The sequence below is a fragment of the Eurosta solidaginis genome, chromosome 2 (genome assembly GCF_040869045.1).
Source record: "Eurosta solidaginis isolate ZX-2024a chromosome 2, ASM4086904v1, whole genome shotgun sequence".
Lineage (NCBI taxonomy): Eukaryota > Metazoa > Arthropoda > Insecta > Diptera > Tephritidae > Eurosta > Eurosta solidaginis.
The window spans coordinates 228704723-228723556 of record NC_090320.1 but is presented as its reverse complement, the minus strand read 5'-3'; the positions used below and the strand labels follow the sequence as shown (position 1 = coordinate 228723556).

Below are 18834 nucleotides of genomic sequence, written 5' to 3'. Positions count from 1 at the left end.
GGTCGCCGAGCCTTAAAGAAACACGTTGGAGATAACTGCAGGCCTCTCGAAATGCCGCATAATGACTTTTTTTGCTTCCAGAACCCCATCTACACAGAGTGAGAAAACTCCCCTTAAATGATAGAGAAATTAAATGTTGAACAAAGATTTTCTGCTGAATACCCAGAAATCTGAACATTCCAACAGACATCTGATTAAAGAAGCCTCGCCACTCAGGAATTTAAGAAATTATATCCTTAAGAAGTCAGCCATATGAAGAAAAGGAGCATGAAATCCTGAGATGCCCTGAGAGCCATCCACAAAAAGTTGTCCGTTACTATGCCAAAAATTGTCCCGTGAACCTCGTGCTTAAAGATAAATACCCTTAATTCGCTGTTGAGAAAGCAACCTCTCCAGAATCGACACCGATATACCTCATATATGTTCTGCTTATAACGTGTCCCCACATGACACCACCAATCTTTTCAACTGCCATGTGGAACCAATCTTCTAACACCCTTATATTTTGGTCCACCCCTGTTGAAACACAAGTTTCCTTGGACTCCCGTTAGAGGGTATTGGTAACGATATGTAAGTGATCGCACCTTTTGGATAGGGCAAAGAATTGCTATAACAAAAACAACCATATTTTATAATGAAAACATTGAAAGTGGACGACAGTTGTTTCGAAATCAGCGTACTGGTAGCCCAAGCAGTCCAATCAAAGTTAAATACTTGTCTTCGACTGTCTACTTTAAATTAAGTTGGGTTAAACGACTTGTTTAAACATGATTATTATATTGCTATAAAAGGTCGGCCCCAAGCAGCGTACGGGGCGCTATTCAATTGCGCTTTTTCTTGAAACTGTTTATTGTTGTGTAGTTTTAGTTTACTTGCCTGTGAATATACTTTAAAAACACTTTGGTAAAGTTTGAAGCCTAACGAGTGCTTGGTCCTGAAAAATGTCTTTGGTTACTATTTTTTGTCCAATCACCGCTGAGTTATTTCCTGGGGAGAATCGATGAATATGAGAACAGGGCAACGGACTTGCTATGGACTAAACGCGTTGACTATGAAGTTCCAAGATCCTTATAGCCATGCTTGGATAGGAAAAGCAGCAGTTTCCTTCCCAAACTAAACAAATCTGCGATGAGGGCACTTCCGGGTGTCATCACAGGTGATTGTGCTATTTCACCAATGCTCCGACGGTAGCGAATACCAACAAGCTCCCTCTGCAGAAGCTGTCAGGATAAGAAGGAAGACGAGTCTATCAACCATTTTCTTCGCCGATGTCCGGCGCTTCAAAGAAGACGGCTCAAATTTCTGGGCTCACGGTTCTTCGACAGCCTGGTAGAGGTTGGGAAGGTGAACGCCTCGCTTCTTCTTGGGTTCATCAGGGAAAGCAAGTGGTTCGCTGAGGACCGCTAGGAGGTAGTGGACTTAAACGAATGTGCCGCCACCCTGCACTTACTGAGGGCACTCACAATGGACAAGAACATCAACAGCTACAATGGACAAAAATGTCTCCGAGTGGAAGTGTGGGTAATACCCACACACGCCCTCTTAACCTAACCTAACTATATCTTTGCAGTTTTCTTCACCATGAAGGGTTATTCCGTTGAAAAGGATTCTAATTCTCTCAGAATGTAGGCCCAGTGGTCGATATTCTCTAATTTAACATATTTCTTTCCTTAATATATTTAGTAGGTCCTTTGTTCTCCTCAAAATGGAGGGGCATTTATCAATCCCTTACAAGTTGATCTACTTACTCATTGTCCTCCATGTATTGGTTATTAAGCAGACTAGGTAGGTAGGTTGAACTGGCCGGTCAATGAGTACCTCACATAGACTGATTGAGTCCGTAGTGTTACCAGAAATTTGTTTTAACGACCAAACTGAAAAACCCTATCAAAAACCAGGACCTATGTTATAAAATAACTCCGTCCTCTTGGCAAATACTAGAAGCTTCCTAGGACTTAAGCCACTTGCTGCTTCTAGATCTGACAGCTGTATCACTCCTAATAGCTGGAGTCTTAGCCTGGCAAGTGCAGGGCACGAGCACAGAACGTGCTCGATCGTTTCCTCCTCCAACCCGCACTTCCTACACCTGCTATCACTGATCAAGCCTAATTTAAAGGCATGTGACGCCAGAAGGTAGTGTCCAGTCAGAATACCCGTCATGAGTCTACAGTCCTCTCTTTTTAATGATAGAAGCAACTGTGTTAGTCTAAGGTTGTAAGACCTACACATAATCTTCGACACTTTACAGCCCCGCGCTTGAACCCACGCCTTTCCTGCTTGGTCGATCATGTGCACCTCTCGCCTTCACTTAATCTCGCCCAATCTAATTGGGACGTCTACGGAGCAAGCTTCAAGGGATGCGCCCTTTTTAGCTAATTCGTCCGCTTTTTCATTCCCATCTATTCCCATATGCCCTGGGACCCAATATAGATGTATGCTTCTCCCTGTCCCGATTCTCTCCAGAGACTGCCTACACTCTAACACGCATTTAGATGCTGTGCTATGCGAGATTATTGCCTTAATTGCTGCTTGACTGTCAATATAAAAGTTAACACGGTTGCAGCTTAAGCTATTCTCTTCCAGGGTTTCTACTGCTTTGGTTACGGCTAATATTTCCGCTTGGAAAACGCTACAGTAATCCGGCAGCCTGTAGGATCTGCTTAATTCCGGATCAGCGCAGTATACCGCAGACCCTACTCCTTCCACTATTTTGGAACCATCGGTGTACACATGTATCGCCTCGTCCGCCATTTGCGCACCCTTGCGCCAACCGTCCACCTCTATTGTGGCCTTAAGATCTCCCTCAAAGTGCAGGTAGGGAATTAAGCAGACTAGCTTCATCTTATTAAGATTTATACTAACCCGACTTTCGCATTTGGGGAGTGTCTTTACCGCTACAACAACAATGACTGCTTTGTTAGCGAGCCTCAAAATCTAAGGATAACTCATGTTCTTTAATTGAAAATATTTGAACATTTACGAACTGAGTAGTACTTGTACCCGAATACCTAGTAAAATTATGTACCTGGACATATGTATACCCTGAAGCGCTTTTTGTGTGTAAATGGGTTAGTACTAAACTTCATCGCCCAAAGAGTTTCCAGCAGAAGATCAACAGTATTTGGAGGATGGTAGAACACTTTTATTTCAATAGCTCACCCAGAACATGACTGCACCCCATTTTATAAAAGGTCAAATTCAGTCCTCCCACATAATTAAATCTGTCAGGCCCTTCTTAACACATTGATTAGATTTCCTCGAGTATATAGAATGACTCGTTCAATTGGCGCAACATTTTATGCAATGACAATAAAATAATCCCTTTTTATGAAACTTTCACAAGATCCCAAATATTCACACAAAACTGAAATGCCAACAAAAGCAAGCGTACTTAATCGAATTATTACGTCGTTGATGCGCTAAATGAGAAATAAAGTGTCACTTTTAATCATCCCCAGGAGGTTTAACTGCAACAATGCACGTCTTCTTAGCATAAACTGGTGGTTGACTAACCGACCAGAAGATAGCCTAAGGCATTAGCAGGTCTGGTTGCTTTTAGGCCGCAATCTCGAGTTGAATACTGCAGTGCAAGTATGCTACCACATACACACACGTACACACATTTTACCCTTCGATATGTACACATGCTAAGCATCACTTTTGGGTTTGTTGGGCGTCGTCATAAGCCAGCGGCGCAACCCTCAATTTTGTTTGTTGATAACGGTTTTTTTTTTAGATGTTTGGTGAGGCGGTCGATTGACTGGTTGATTTAGCAGGGGATTATCAGTTGTGATTTAATGATTGCGGGTTTTCGATTTCTCTTTTGTGTATACAATTTGATTAGCATATTTGAGTATATCTACAGTCAGGCGAATATTAATTCCTTTTGATAATATGTACGTTTGTATTTATGTTACGCTAAAAGCCACAAAAAATGGGAAAATACTACTAGACTTAGATGAGACCAAGGACTCATTTCTCTCATGTCCGATTTTTGGCTAGGGAAAGTTCAACTGCCCGGCAGGTAGATGCAGAAGCTGAAATAAGCGCGCTACAGAAAGACCCATGGTCGGGGTAATACATCAAGCCAAATGTGCTCAGATGCTATGGTAAATTAAAGAAACATACGAACGCTACCTCTGCTATCAACTTTAACCGTCCTGTTCATGAATAATTTTTCTCCTTAATTCGTATGGCTGGGTACGCGGGAACCACAAGGCAGTTCACACCTGAGAACCACTGGTGGTACCTGGGTATCCCAGCCATGAGAAATAGTAATAAAAAACTAATTTTAGTAATAAAAAACTAATTTATTAAAAAACCATCTTTATGAAAGTATATTTGAAAAAATTGTCTCTCCTTTTTGTAGAAAACTTGTTCCCATAGGATGCCACAAAATTTTAACTCGTTTCTATTTGTAGATTACGTAAAAACGTGAGAACTACGAGTGGTACCTGGGTATCCCAGCCATGAGAACTAAAATAAATAAAAAACTAATTTATTAAAAAAATCATCTTTATGAAATTATATTTGAAGAAATTGTCTCCCCTTTTTGTAGAAAACTTATTCCCATGCGATGCCACAAAATTTTAACTCGTTTCCATTTATAGATTATTTAAAAATAGCTTTTCAATATGCGAAGGTACCCGGGTACCCATCTATGCGCAGGACGGTTAAAGCAAAGGTGTTCGAAAATGGAGCCCTAGGTCCCTAGTCTCAGCGGAAGTGTCTCCTCCATTGGAATGCAAAGAGGCATTGCAGAGGCCTCGCTCAGGCTGGACTATATATCTGTAATAGGGTCCCGGCCATGACAGAGTAAAAGGTAACGTATCGATGAATGGACGGAGGAGGTTCTGTGTTCGTGTCCTGCGCTCGCTGGAGCTAGTTAGGACAAAGCTCAAGGCTTTAATTAGCTAGGTATTCTAGTATTTGCCAAGAGGACGGAGTAATTCTATAATATAAATTCTGATCACTAATTGGGATCTTTTCGTGTCCTTGTGAAACAAATTCTGGCAAAACTATGGGCACATTGAGTCTATGTGAAATTTTTATCGACTGGCCAGTTCAACCTAACCCGACACGTTCTCTCTGTCAAATTCCGGTGTTATGATCTGTTGAAACAACCTACGAAATCAGTTCTTTTAACATCAAAATCAGTTTGGTAACTTAGAATCGGTATTTTTCACAGAATATTCTTAACTTGAGACCACCAGCTATCAAAAGTTGATGTGAAGTCGGCATAGAGTTGTTGTATTTCCATACATTCATCGTGCGACTTCTCTGTTTATCCTTGCGTATCGTCGAAATCTGGTCTATGAGCTCGTCCACTTTCTACGTCTTTCATACAATTTACATGATAGAATCTTTTATTAGGCTGCGTGATTTCATTATAGTGATTGCTGGATAACTTCGCTCATTACTAACTTACTTAATTGGTGCTTAACCGTCTAAACTGATATGGCCGTCCAACAAGGCGCGCCAGTCGCTCCTTCGCTCCGCCAACCGACGCCAATTGTTCACACCAAGGGAGTTTAAATCGTTTTCCACCTGGTCCTTCCAACGGAGTGGCGGCCACCCTCTACCTCTGCTTCCATAGGCGGGTTCCGATAGAAACACTTTCTTGGCCGGAGTATCATCTTTCATTCGCATAACATGGCCTAGCCAGCGCAGCCGCTGCGTTTTAATTCTCTGGACTATGTTGATGTCTGCGTACAGCTCATCATTAAATCTTCTTCGGTACTCGCCATTGCCAACGCGTAGAGGTCCATAAATCTTTCGAAGAACTTTTCTCTCGAACACTCCCAAAGCCGCTTCATTTGCTGTTGTCATGGTCCATGCTTCTGACCCATATAGCAGAACGGGTACGATAAGTGACTTGTAGAGTATGATTTTCGTTCGCCGCGAAAGGACTTTACTTTTCAATTGCCTACCTAGTCCAAAGTAGTATTTATTGGCAAGATATATTCTTCGCTGGGTTTCAGTGCTGATGTTGTTGCTAGTGTTGATGCTGGTTCCCAAATAAACGAAGTCTTTTACTATTTCGAAATAATGGCTGCCAACAGTAGCGTGGTTGCCAAGGCGCGTATGCGCTGACTCTTTGCTGGATGACAGCAGGTACTTCGTTTTGTCCTCATTCACCAACAAACCCATCTTTACCGCTTCTTTTTCCAGTTTGGAGTAAGCAGAGCTAACAGCGCGGGCGTTTAGACCAATAATATCCATGTCATCAGCATATGCTAGTACTTGCACGCTTTTATAGTATATTGTTTCAGTGCGGTTAAGTTCTGCAGCTAGTATAATTTTCTCCAGCATCAAATTAAAGAAATCGCATGATAGGGGGTCACCCTGTCTGAAACCTCGTTTAGTTCCGAACGGCTCGGAGAGGTCCTTCCCAATTCTGACTGAGCTGATGGTGTTGCTCAACGTCATTTTGCACAGCCATATAAGTTTTGCGGGGAAACCAAATTCAGACATAGCGGCATATAGGCAGCTCCTTTTCGTGCTGTCGAAGGCGGCTTTAAAGTCAACGAAGAGGTGATGTGTGTCGATTCTTTTTTCGCGGGTTTTCCCCAAGATTTGGCGCATTGTGAAAATTTGGTCGATAGTAGATTAACCAGGTCTGAAGCCGCACTGATAAGGTCCAATCAGCCGGTTCACGGTGGGCTTCAATCTTTCGCACAATACACTTAAAAGGACCTTATATGTGATATTGAGAAGGCTGATTCCACGATAGTTTGTGCATTTTGCAGTATCCCCCTTCTTGTGAACTTGGCAAAGAACGCTTAGATTCCAACCATCGGGCATGCACTCTCCCGCCCATATTTTGCTAAGAAGCTGCTGCATGCGCCCTACCAACTACTCGCCGCCGTTCTTTAATAGCTTTGCAGGCAATCCATTAGCGCCTACGGCCTTGTTGTTTTTCAATCTGGTTACTGCTTTTCTAACTTCGTCATAATCGGGCGGGTGGACATATATTCCATCATCATCGATTGCGGGATCGGGTTCTTCATCTCTGCGCGGTGAATTGCTGCCTCCATTTAGGAGAACAGAGAAGTGTTCCCTCCATAATCTAAGCACTCTCTGGACATCAGTTACAAGGTCGCCGTTTTCGTTCCTCCAGGAGTTTGCCCCGGTCTTAAAACCTTCCGTCTGCCGCCGTATTTTTTGGTAAAATTTTCGGGCGTTATTCCTGGTGGCTAGCAGCTCAAGCTCCTCGCACTCACGCCTTTCTTCTTCTGCTTTTTCCTTCCTGAAAAGGCGTCTCGCTTCCTTTTTCAACTCACGATAGCATTCACACACTCCTCTTGTCGCACTCGCTTTTAACGTAGCCCTGCAGGCAGCGTCTTTTCTTTCATTTGCAACGCGGCATTCTTCATCGTACCAGTTGTTTTTTCGTGGTCGCCGGTAACCAATTTTTTCCTCGGCGGCAGTACGAAGTGTTTTGGAAATATGCTCTCACTGCTCCTGTATTCCTTCAGGATGAGTTGTGCTCTAAGAGAGCAGGTGTGAAAGTCGAGTTGCGAAATCATTGGCAGTCTGTTGTGATTGAAGCTTTTCGACGTCTAGCTTTCCTTGTGTTTTTTGTTCCTTGGTTTTAGCCGCGTTGAGGCGGGTGCGTATTTTGGCTGCAATGAGATAATGATTCGAGTCGATATTAGGTCCTCTGAACGTCCGCACATCTAAAACACTGGAGACATGCCGTCCGTCTATCACAACGTGATCGATTTGATTACGAGTATTTCGATCAGGAGACAGCCATGTAGCTTGATGTATTCATTAAGGATCACTATGATATAAGTACGGATTCGGGATCATTTCGAGACATATCGGCCATTTCGGAATACCTTCTGGATTATTTTCGTGTTCACTCCGAACTAACTCCGGATAATCTGCGAATAATTTCCAGATTTTTTTTGGCACTAATTTAGTACTATTTCGGAATGATTCCGGATTGTTTTCGCGTTTGTTTCCAGACTACATTCAGACTGATTTTGTCTTCCAATATTTGAAATGTTTGTAGGCGGTTGATAGATTTTTTATTGCTGTTACTGTAAATGTAATTAATTAGTCTTGAAATTTTTGGGATATTTTTAATTATGTTGATGCTACATTCATCCTCAAATCAATATTATCAAGGCTGCTTTTATGCTTTGACGCTATCCTTTCAATTCAAAATATTCACCCTAACCTAAAAAAAAACAGAAGTAGCGTAACTTTAAGTTGATATTTTCTATAAAGATGTACGAATTTTTACAGCAGAACAAATAGTCCTTTTTATATTTAATACTCTCAAACACGTTTCTCTTTCGATATTTACATTTTATACTTATGTATGTATATATGTATATATTTACTTACAAACACCGTTAAAGGGATGCTTTTTAATTAAAATTTTATTTCTAGTGAAATGTTGCATAAGATGGATCGATTGCTGTGCGACAAAGTAAAGAATTTCTGCTCTTTTTTTGTTATTGTTTACACTTGCCATTATTTGAAACAATGAAAAAGTGGAAAATGTCAAAAAAAGACGAGCAAGAAAGTAGCGCCAAATAACAAACAAAGTCTCAACATGCAGACAAGCTGTCATACAACCAGACATACATGCTTACAGACGAATGGTGTAGGTGTTTGGCGGGCTAAAACAAAAAAGGCAGCCGACCACAGCTGCTCACGAAAATATTTCGTTACCAAGAGCCTGCTGAGATGTTTAGCAACATCAAAACAATATTAATACCCACAAGCGCAATCAATGTCACAAACATCTGCAATGAAAATGATGAGCAATTAAGGGAGCAAACAAACCCGCCACATCTGTATGAGGGTAGAAACGGAAATTGAAGTTACCAACAAGATTTTGTTCAAATCAACGTATTTAGTGTGAATTCAATGCCGACCAAAATTTCAAAAGAAGCATTAATAATAAAAGAACCATGAATTTGGTAATAACGGGCAAATCGTTTTCGGTTTATACGGTCAGATTTTCCGGTTTGAAATCGCTCGACCTGCATCGTACATAGTACCTTTTTGTTTTCCAATAATATGTGCAAGTAGGTTTCTTACCTATGCTGGAAATCGAGATCGTTTAAGCTATTCTGTTCCGATTTTGGCAACTTAAACGTTACCGCATTTAGGTCTAGACAGTGGTAGCCAATATAGGAAGTGCGGGTTGGACGAGAAAACGATCGAGTACGTTTTGTGCTTGTGCCCTGCACTTTTCAAGCTAAGACTATTGCTATTAGGAGTGGTGCGGCTGTCAGATCTAGAAGCATCAAGTGGCATGGTGCTTAGAAAGCATGTATTAATTATTTGCCAAGAAGACGGATTTCTTTTAAAATGTAGGTCCTGCTTCCTGATAGCGTTCTTCAGTCTGGTGATTAAACAAACTTCTGGTAACACTTTGGACTATTTCAGTTCATGTGAGGGCCTCAAGGACCGGCCAGTTCAACCGAACCTAACCAAGCTGTTAAATGAGGAGGAAAACCCTTATAACTGAACAATCGGTTATGTGAGATATGTATTGTATGTGTGACTGATCTGGACTATTTTTATAAGCTTTTTACTTTCACTTTTGTTGTCTGTAATGGATTCTTGCAAGTTAAATTTGATACACTTCCCGGTGTCCGATTGAGCTGAACTTTTGCACACATGTATAACTCCGATGACAATGCAATATTACTTTGTTAGAATTCGATAAATTAATCGATAACACAGTAATCGGTAAAGATTTGTATTTACTTTGGCATAACAGCCTAAGTCCCATACAAACACGCCGGTACCTATCCGTGGATTGTGATATTTGGACGTGGTGAATCACGTGTCACGCGTGGTGAATCTCATCGCTTGCGAAAAGCGGAGACACAACCCTCTGTTGTATTTCTGTGTATAAGGCTGTTTAACCCTGTAATCTTTTCTGTAATTTATTTTGCTTTTGGAAAAATTACCTATTTGAAAAAAGCTGGCTGAAAAATATTGGCATAACAGCTTAAGTTAAATCAAGAATGGAAAATCTTTGGAAAATTTGAGCAGATGTGGCAATTTCGCACGTCCGTTGAACGAAATATTGACAATCTGCTGATCATCGCTAAGAAATTAGCGACATTCCATCAACTAAGCAGCACTTTAGCAATACTAATGTTATTATTTGGCCGCTCAAACACACAAATATTAATTGTGCATTAAATCTAAAATATACAAATACACCATAATAATTTACACGGCCAAAGCCATAATAATTCACACGGGTCATCAATTCTTTCTCTGATTCAAAATCTGAACTACCAGCGCTACCGTCAACAGCTCAGTGTCATCACTGCCAGTAGCGCCAATAACACCAAACTCGTGCCTGACACACAAAAGTCGTTTCACTCAATAGCGCAAGTAAAATGTACTACGCACTCACTACTAAGAAGCGTCAAAAATTCGCTTGGAGTAATTTCGTCAATGAGCTACCATTGAGCTGGCACCGCATTGGCGCTGGCGCCATGCAATTTACATCACTAAAATTGCGCGAATGCCCAGGCTCATGACTTCAATACTTATATTTACAATGCTTTAAACTTTAAATACACCTCTGAAGTTGCTGCGCATAAAATTTGTACTAATAAATTCCAATACGCATTATACGCAGATGTAACATATATGTGTTTTTGTTTCACCCCCTATACTTATATTTAAAGCTTTTATAAGAACAAGCTTTTATTACTTGTTAATAAAACGAACTAAAAAGTAAAAAATAAAATTAAAGAAAAAAAAACTTTTTTAAAAATAAGCTTTTATTATTTTGGTTAATAAAATTAACTAAAAAGTAAACAATAAATTGACTCTAAAGAAATATAACACTTTATAAGTTCATTGTAAGCTTAAACGATAATTAGGCTTTTTCGTCTGCGACAAAAAAATTCTATATTGTACATAATTAAATATTTTTAACATTAAAACTTTACACCTAAATTATTAAATCTTACAGTTTATATCACAGTCATAATTGTTCTAATAAAAGCGTGTTACATTGCGATAGCAAGAAAAGGAGATCCTAAATGTTCTTAATTATACCATAAAAATTTAACACGTTTTTTATTAGAACAATTAGGACTGTGATATAAACTGTAAGATTTAATAATTTAGGTGTAAAGTTTTAATGTTAAAAATATATAATTATGTACAATATAGAATTTTTTTGTCGCAGACGAAAAAGCCTAATTATCGTTTAAGCTTACAATGAACTTATAAAGTGTTATATTTCTTTAGAGTCAATTTATTTCAAAAAAACATGCATGACATACCTAGTAAATGTAAGCGTTCTGTAAATTTTCATGTTTCTAGCTGTTAAAATGAGGCAGAAATGACGACAACCCTCCAAACAGGATTAGTTGGATACACAAACTCAGCCACATGCATTCAAACAAACAAATGTGCAGACAGATCGTCGAACTGACTGATTTATCACCACATTCGATTCAACCAACTCTTTCACATTATTCCCCAAGTACGATTGATTTTTTTTTTTTTTGAATTTTTTCGATAAAATTTTGAGGCATCGCTGAAACGCTATGGAATTTAAGCAGAATGTTGTTTTTGAGACGGAAATTCTAAAAGTATGAGCAAAATTAATATGCCCCTCCAATACTCAAAACTATCATCAATCAAAATAGCGATAATTTTTTTTTTTTTTTGTCTTTTTCAATATTGACAGTTTTTTGCTTATAGCTTTTTGAGGCAACTGAGTATTGAAATTTGGATTATGCACGATAATAGCCCATCAGGGACTAAAAATACCTTGGGCTTCAAATTGGATGTGCCCCTTTCAGTTTTGAAGGTAGAGGCAGAAAAGTGGAAGCGCTTGGTTGCGTAAATTTTTTTCAGGAGCATGTTTTTTTGTGGGCAGAGCTACAATTTAACTTTTATCACTTCATATCCGTTAGTTAATTTTTTGTCTACAACACAGTAATATACCATCAATTGGTCATCTTGGAATATTCACGCAAGGAAAGTTATTGCTGTTTGTACATGGGAAAAATATACGATATTTTCGACAAAAATTTTCAATCGTCAAAAAGTGTTGACATTTTTTTTTGATTTTTTTTAACCAGGTTTTATTTAAAAGTAAATGAAAAGAAACACAAATTTGGTACAAAAAAAATCAATTAACTTTGCTCTGTGTACAATATTAATGTTTTAATGAAGTTCTGTGCTTACATTACTTTTTTCACTTAGCCTTACCCCGTTATTCATAAAAAATAAAATAGTTTTATTAAGCTCTTATAATTAGAAATTTGTATGTGGAAACGTCATTTTAAAAAACTTTATAAGCGTTCATATTTTTTATGAATAAGTTAACAAAGTTAACTAAAGTTTTTATAATTGGGACTTTAATGAAGAGATTTCAAGAGTTCTGTTCTTTCCTTTATAAAAAATTTAACAAAAAGTCGGAGAATAGAGGTCACGTGAGTATAATATCTCCGACTAATTCTTAACTCTAATTGAGCAATTGAGCCAGAAAAAATTATTTGTACATGATTTCCACCTTCGCCACCGTCACATAATGCATATCAGGTAGTTTTTTTCACCAGCCTTGTATATATTTTTCTTAAGAACCAAAGAGTTGGGGTTTGGTAAAAGTAGCTACCAAAAGCAAAATTTGCAAAATCATTGAGAAAATAAGTTATGCTAGTAAAAAGAAAAAAATAATGTTTATGTATATTGTAGTAGTAGCAAAAGTATTGATATCATTAAAAATTTTTTGCAGGATTAGTAGTTTCTTTTATTTATTTTTTTGTTTTTGTTTTTCGATATTGTAAATTTTATAAAACTTCGACAATAAGCATAATATTTTTAGCAAATGATATCAATTTTTTTGTTTATGCAAAATCGTAGTTTGATACAATATTGATTATAAACATTCTAAAAGATATTTTGATGCTCATTGAATGAATATATTAAACACACTTATGTACATACATTAATTGTTATATGAATATAATGTAGATTTTTGAATAAATAACTATAGTCCACCTATATTATGTTTCTCGCATCTAACTCTCGTTTGATACCCATATATTTCAAACATGTTTTGTGGGTCCCTGGGTCCATAAATCGGACGACACCTCTTAAGATGTGAGAATATCGATATGACAACTGCAGTAAGTTAAATGTCTTTAAAATACTTCTTGTTTTATATCCATATTGCAGGTAAAAGAATATTTGACGGTTACCCGGTATCCCGGTCGATATCTCTAAAACCGGGTTTCGGGTATCAACAAAATTTTACCTAAATATACCCCACTTAGATATGTAAATCCTGATAAAATTTCAACACAATCGGTTAAGAAGTGTTTAAATAAATAAAAAAAATTAAGGTTTTCTTGGTTTATATTTTTATCAATATCTCTAAAACCAGATCTCGGGTATTAAAACTTTTTGCCTAAACATACTTCGTTCACATATCTATATGTTTTTACAGTTTCAAAATTATCGGTAGAAAGGTGTTAAAATAAATGTGTTGCAAACTTTGCAGTAAAAAATATTTGGCGGTTATTCGGTTTTATATTTTTACCGATATCTACAAAACCGGGTCTCGTGTATCAAAAAAATTTTACATAACTAACAGCTGCATATATCTCCATATTTGGTTAAAATTTCGATATAATCGGTACAGAAGTGTTGAAATAAATGTATATTTAACATTGCGACCTCAATTTATATATATTTTCCTCGATTTTTGACTATATCTTTTGAGGCATTATGTAAGACAAGTAACGACGACGCACTATAGCTACAATTTACTCCTCAATGTTCCTAACAAAAAGATATTTGCGTGCTACCATGTTTCAAAAAAAAATTTTTTCTTCAAAAAAACCAAAGTTTGGCGGATTTCCCCATATTTAAACACTTCTTAACCGATTGTGTTGAAATTTTATTAGGATGTATACATATATGTGGGGTATATTTAGGAAAAATTTTGTTGATACCCGAAAGCCGGTTTTAGAGAAATCGGCAAAAATATGAAACCGGGTAACCGTCAAATATTCTTTTACCTGCAATATGGATAGCAAACAAAAGGTATTTTGAAGACATTTAACTTACTGTAGTTGTCATATCGATACTCCCACATCTTAAGGCTATTACATGAAAAAAGTAATGGAAGCACAGAACTTCATTAAAATATTAATATTGTACATAGAGCAAAATTAATTGATTTTTTTTTTTGTTTTTTTTTTTTATTTTTGTACAAAATTTGTGTTTCTTTTCATTTGCTTTTAAATAAAACCTGGTTAAAGAAACAAAAATGTCTACATTTTTTGACGATTGCCAATTTTTGTCGAAAATTTCGTATATTTTCCCCATGTACAAACATCAATAACTTTCCTTGCGTGAATATTCGAAGATGAGACAATTGATGGTATACTACTGTGCACTGTGTAACTTTTTTCACTTTTAGGATGCCAAAACTCCAAAAAACAATGTTCGCCAATCTCAAAAATGTTTTGAGATGCAACAGACTAATAACCAACTGTTAAGAAAATGTATACACAGCAAAGTAAAAAACTCACGATCACCATGATAAGCACTATGAAACTTGGCTAATTGAAACAAGTGTAAAAATCATTTCACAGTCCACAATTTTTGACCAACTTTGTGGCCACGTGGTGAATTTTTCGATAACTGTTTTGACTTCAAGCTATTTTATTTAACATACCTGGGTAGCGTGTAACAGCATTGGTAAGATTCAGCTACGTAGGCAGTTTTTTAAATTTTATCTTTTTTTGTTTAAAAAGCCACTAAAAGTTTGGTAAGCTTGGAAAATTTTTCGTTTTCAATAGAATAAAACTTGCCTGATTCCGCCCAATTCCATTGAACGAATACATACACATTAAAGGGAATTTCATATAGTTTCAGATAAAAAAAAAAAACAAAAACCAATGCGAAATTTTACGTTTTTCTTTGTAATCGCGAACTTAAGGTCTCTATGCCCTCGATCACGTATGAAGCGCAGTGACCTAACAATGGAATGTCCTCAATTCAAGTCTACAATACTAGATCCTAAAAAAGACAGCTATACCTGAAATGGTAGAAACCCAGAAGAAGGAGACTTGTGCACTGAATAGCGTTCATTGTTTGTCATATGAGTTTTCTCATAGTTAATAAGTTGTGCAGTTATCCCATCAACTTATGTTATGTATGCACGCCTACCTGAGTGTCGTCTATTATGGGTGATACTTCTAAGCAATTGAGTGCTTCGGAATATACATATGTATGTATACATCACATAAACGTCTACCTAACGCTCTGTCGGCATATATATCATCGTAAAAGCGCTACATATGTGGGGCTTCTCCAAAAGATATGAACAATATGCAAGCCCTGTCAGAGCGAAATGTTGACAAAAGCATGCTTACTTTCGGAATTTCTCCTTTACATTCTTGGATACGATGCATGGATGTAACATATACACATCGCTTGTCGAATGGAAATGACGACCTGGTGTGGCGGGGCGAAGAAAATAAGGAAAAGGTGAAAAAGAAGAAAGAACATATCCAAATAGATTCGGGAAAGAAATTGGTATTGGAATTTGATATGCCAAAGCAAAAAACCTGCAAAACAAATGATGACAACACTGCGAGAAGATTCTTTGTAGATCCTGAAATAACATCAGACATAACCGGCATAAGCATCAATCTTTATTTCATACAATACTTTCCTACATAGGATGTAGGTTTCAAATAAATTCTGAATCTCTTGACCACTATGTGACAGAGAAAAAGGTACTATATTTATCGGAATATGCTTGGTACAATATGCCAGTGAGCGTACATAAAATTCTGTTTCATGGAAAGAGTATAATCGTGTCTGCTATTCTTCCTATTGGTCAACTTTCGGAAGAAGCTCAAGAGTCCAGAAACAAGGATGCACGAAACTATCGTGAATTTTTCACCACAAAAAAGTCAAGAATTTGTAGTAACTTGGATCTGCTGCACAGATTGCTGATATCGTCAGACCCGTTCATAAACAGTTTGCCGAAAACCGCTAGGTCAAAGCGGCGAGCATTAACGAGTGAAGTTATCGGCTTATTATCTGAACCAGAGCATGTCGACGATATTGACTCCGACTAACTTTATACCAGTTAAAATATCACTTTTTATTTATAAGTATGTATTTCGATTCCGTTTTTACAAATATATGTACCTATGTTGTGTTTGACTTTGAAAATAATTTTTTTTTAAATATTAATCAAAAGCCTCTAAGCTAAAGTTAAGAAATGTAAACAATTTTTATATATATATTGGCTCTGGAAAATGCTTTTAAAGTAGAAAATATGATTATGTAAAACTTCACCTTATATGAGGGCAAGGAGAAAAAGTAAGCGGATCATGCCCATTTTTATTCTCAGATTTAGGTATCTGCAAACACACTGCAAAGTTTAAAATGAATTGCTCCATTGGTTTGGCTGTTATTAATTTTGGCATCCTAAAAGTGAAAAAAGTTACACTGTGCTGTGGTGTAGACAAAAAATTAACAAACGGATTTGAAGTGATAAAAGTAAAATTGTAGCTGTGCCCACAAAAAACATGCTCCTGAAAAAAATTTACGCAGCCAAGCGCTTCCACTTTTCTGCCTCTACCTTCAAAACTGAAAGGGTCATATCGAAATTGAAGCCCAAGGTATTTTTAGTCCCTGATAGGCTATTATCGTGCATAATCCAAATTTCAAGACTCAGTTGCCTCAAAAAGCTATAAGCAAAAAACTGTCAATATTGAAAATGACAAAAAAAAAAAAAAATTATCGCTATCTTGATTGATGATAGTTTTGAGTATTGGAGTGACATATTAATTTTGCTCATACTTTTAGAATCTCCGTCTCAAAAACAACAGTTTGTTTAAATTTCATATCGTTTCAGCGTTGCCTCAAAATTGTGTCGAAAAAATTCAAAAAAAAATAAAAATAAAATCAAGTGTATCGCTTGAAAAAATGTAAAAATCGGCGTCTTTTATGTTTCGAAGTTCTGCAAAAACTTACTATCAACTTTCTTGATTTTTGAAATCATCAGATCGGATAGTCAAAAGGTTAAATTTAATGTCCTTGTACTTTTTTCTGGCCTTAAGTTACTTGCCCTTGTGTAAAACATGAGTATCCAAAAAAGAAAAGTTTTTGGGATTTGCCCATATACTTCGTTTTGTCCTCAATCACCTCCCCGCTGCCAACCACACTTACCTGCTTACCAAAGGTACTGGCTTCTATTTTGTATCAACGTCTCCATGAATTGCATGCTCTAGTCCGCCTAAGGGAAGAAGCCAACTGGTCTTAATGACGGCTGATACCTCCATATTTAGTCAGTTATAAATCAGCTCCCCCGTTGTCCTTCGCCCGTTTCACTAGCAACATAAAAGTAGTAGTTATGTAAGCCTTGAAAGTATCAACTTCCGCCGGCTTTCCTGTGATAAATGAAGTGCAAACAGCAAATCTGTTCTTTTATATGTCAATCATTTTAACGCGACAGCGAAACAGAGCTTAGTGGCATTTGGGTGAATTTTCAGTTGGTTGTGGCTCGTCAGATAATACTTGTTTGCTGTTCATGTTCATATGCCGTATAAGCTAACTGAATACTTCGTAAGCGAGGTTTAAGAGAAATGATGAAAACATTTTCGACTCTCGCATTGAAGGGTCACCCTTATGTACAGACATACCTACATATGCACGTGAAAATTCGCAAAAAGTGTAATGTTATTATCGTTATAGTATATATGTATGTGTGTACAATATTTTATTTTTAATAACAGCATTTCGCTGGACATTACATTATTGCCAAGTCAACACACCTCGCGCACTCGTAGCTAATTGATGACCCCTTTGGCAATTCAATGCTTACCAGCTTACGACTGGTAGCATTGACAAGAGCACAAGTCATTGCATAGACCAAGTGGCAGTAGCGAAAGTTGATTGTCACCACCAATTTTTGTGTGCCATCTTTCATCCCATCCCATACACCAGTAAACGGCGTTTATTGTGACACCATGAATGGTTGGTTTTTAATCTGTGGTAATGTAGGAAAATCGCTTAATTTGTTGGAATAACTGAATATGGCACAATAATTTAGGAGTGCGCTATAAGCCGGTGAATATATGGAAATTGACACATATTCATACTAAGCTACTTCCTGTTACTCATAAACCACCGCTCTTGCTAGAGTCCATAATCGAATTTAAAATTTCATACGGAAACATATTTTAGGTTTATATGTATGAATGATGGTATGTGTTCAAGAACACATTGACTGCTGATAGAAGTCGCACTTGTTGCCAATGAGGCTTTTAGCGCGAAAGTGATGTAACCAACAGTGAAGTATTTGAGGCGAAACCAAAAGCTATTGTAACTAACAGCCTAAACTGGGATCTGGAGAGCGTATCTAACAGTCTAAAGTTCTTCGAAGGAAAGTTCTTTCAGAGAGATATCAACAAATGTATAATATAATATTGCACCCACACAGCATACGCTTGAAATAAACAACATCACGTGACGTGAGCAGGAAATTGATAAGATCCAACAAGTCTTTAGCTGTCATAACATCAGCGATTACACAAACATAATACAAACGAATATACTGGCCATTAATTTGTCAGATCTAAACTGATGGATTTTCTTATTGAATGACGATCACAAGTTGAGGACGCAGAAGAGCTCGCCGCTTTTGTCACTTTTCCCTTTCCGTTTTGTATTCCATATACCTTAACGTTTACTTTTACGTCTACTTTTGCCTTTATTATTCTACCTTTACGTTTACTTTTACTTATACCTTTACGTTTATTTTTTACTTGTGCCTTTTCCTTTTCGGTTACCTTT

At 37.3% G+C, this 18834-nt stretch overlaps 1 pseudogene; it reads right to left on the bottom strand.

Moving 5' to 3' along the window:
- Nucleotides 1-774: 774 nt before the first annotated feature.
- On the bottom strand, nucleotides 775-18556 carry LOC137241819 (uncharacterized; annotated as a pseudogene).
- Nucleotides 18557-18834: the final 278 nt, after the last annotated feature.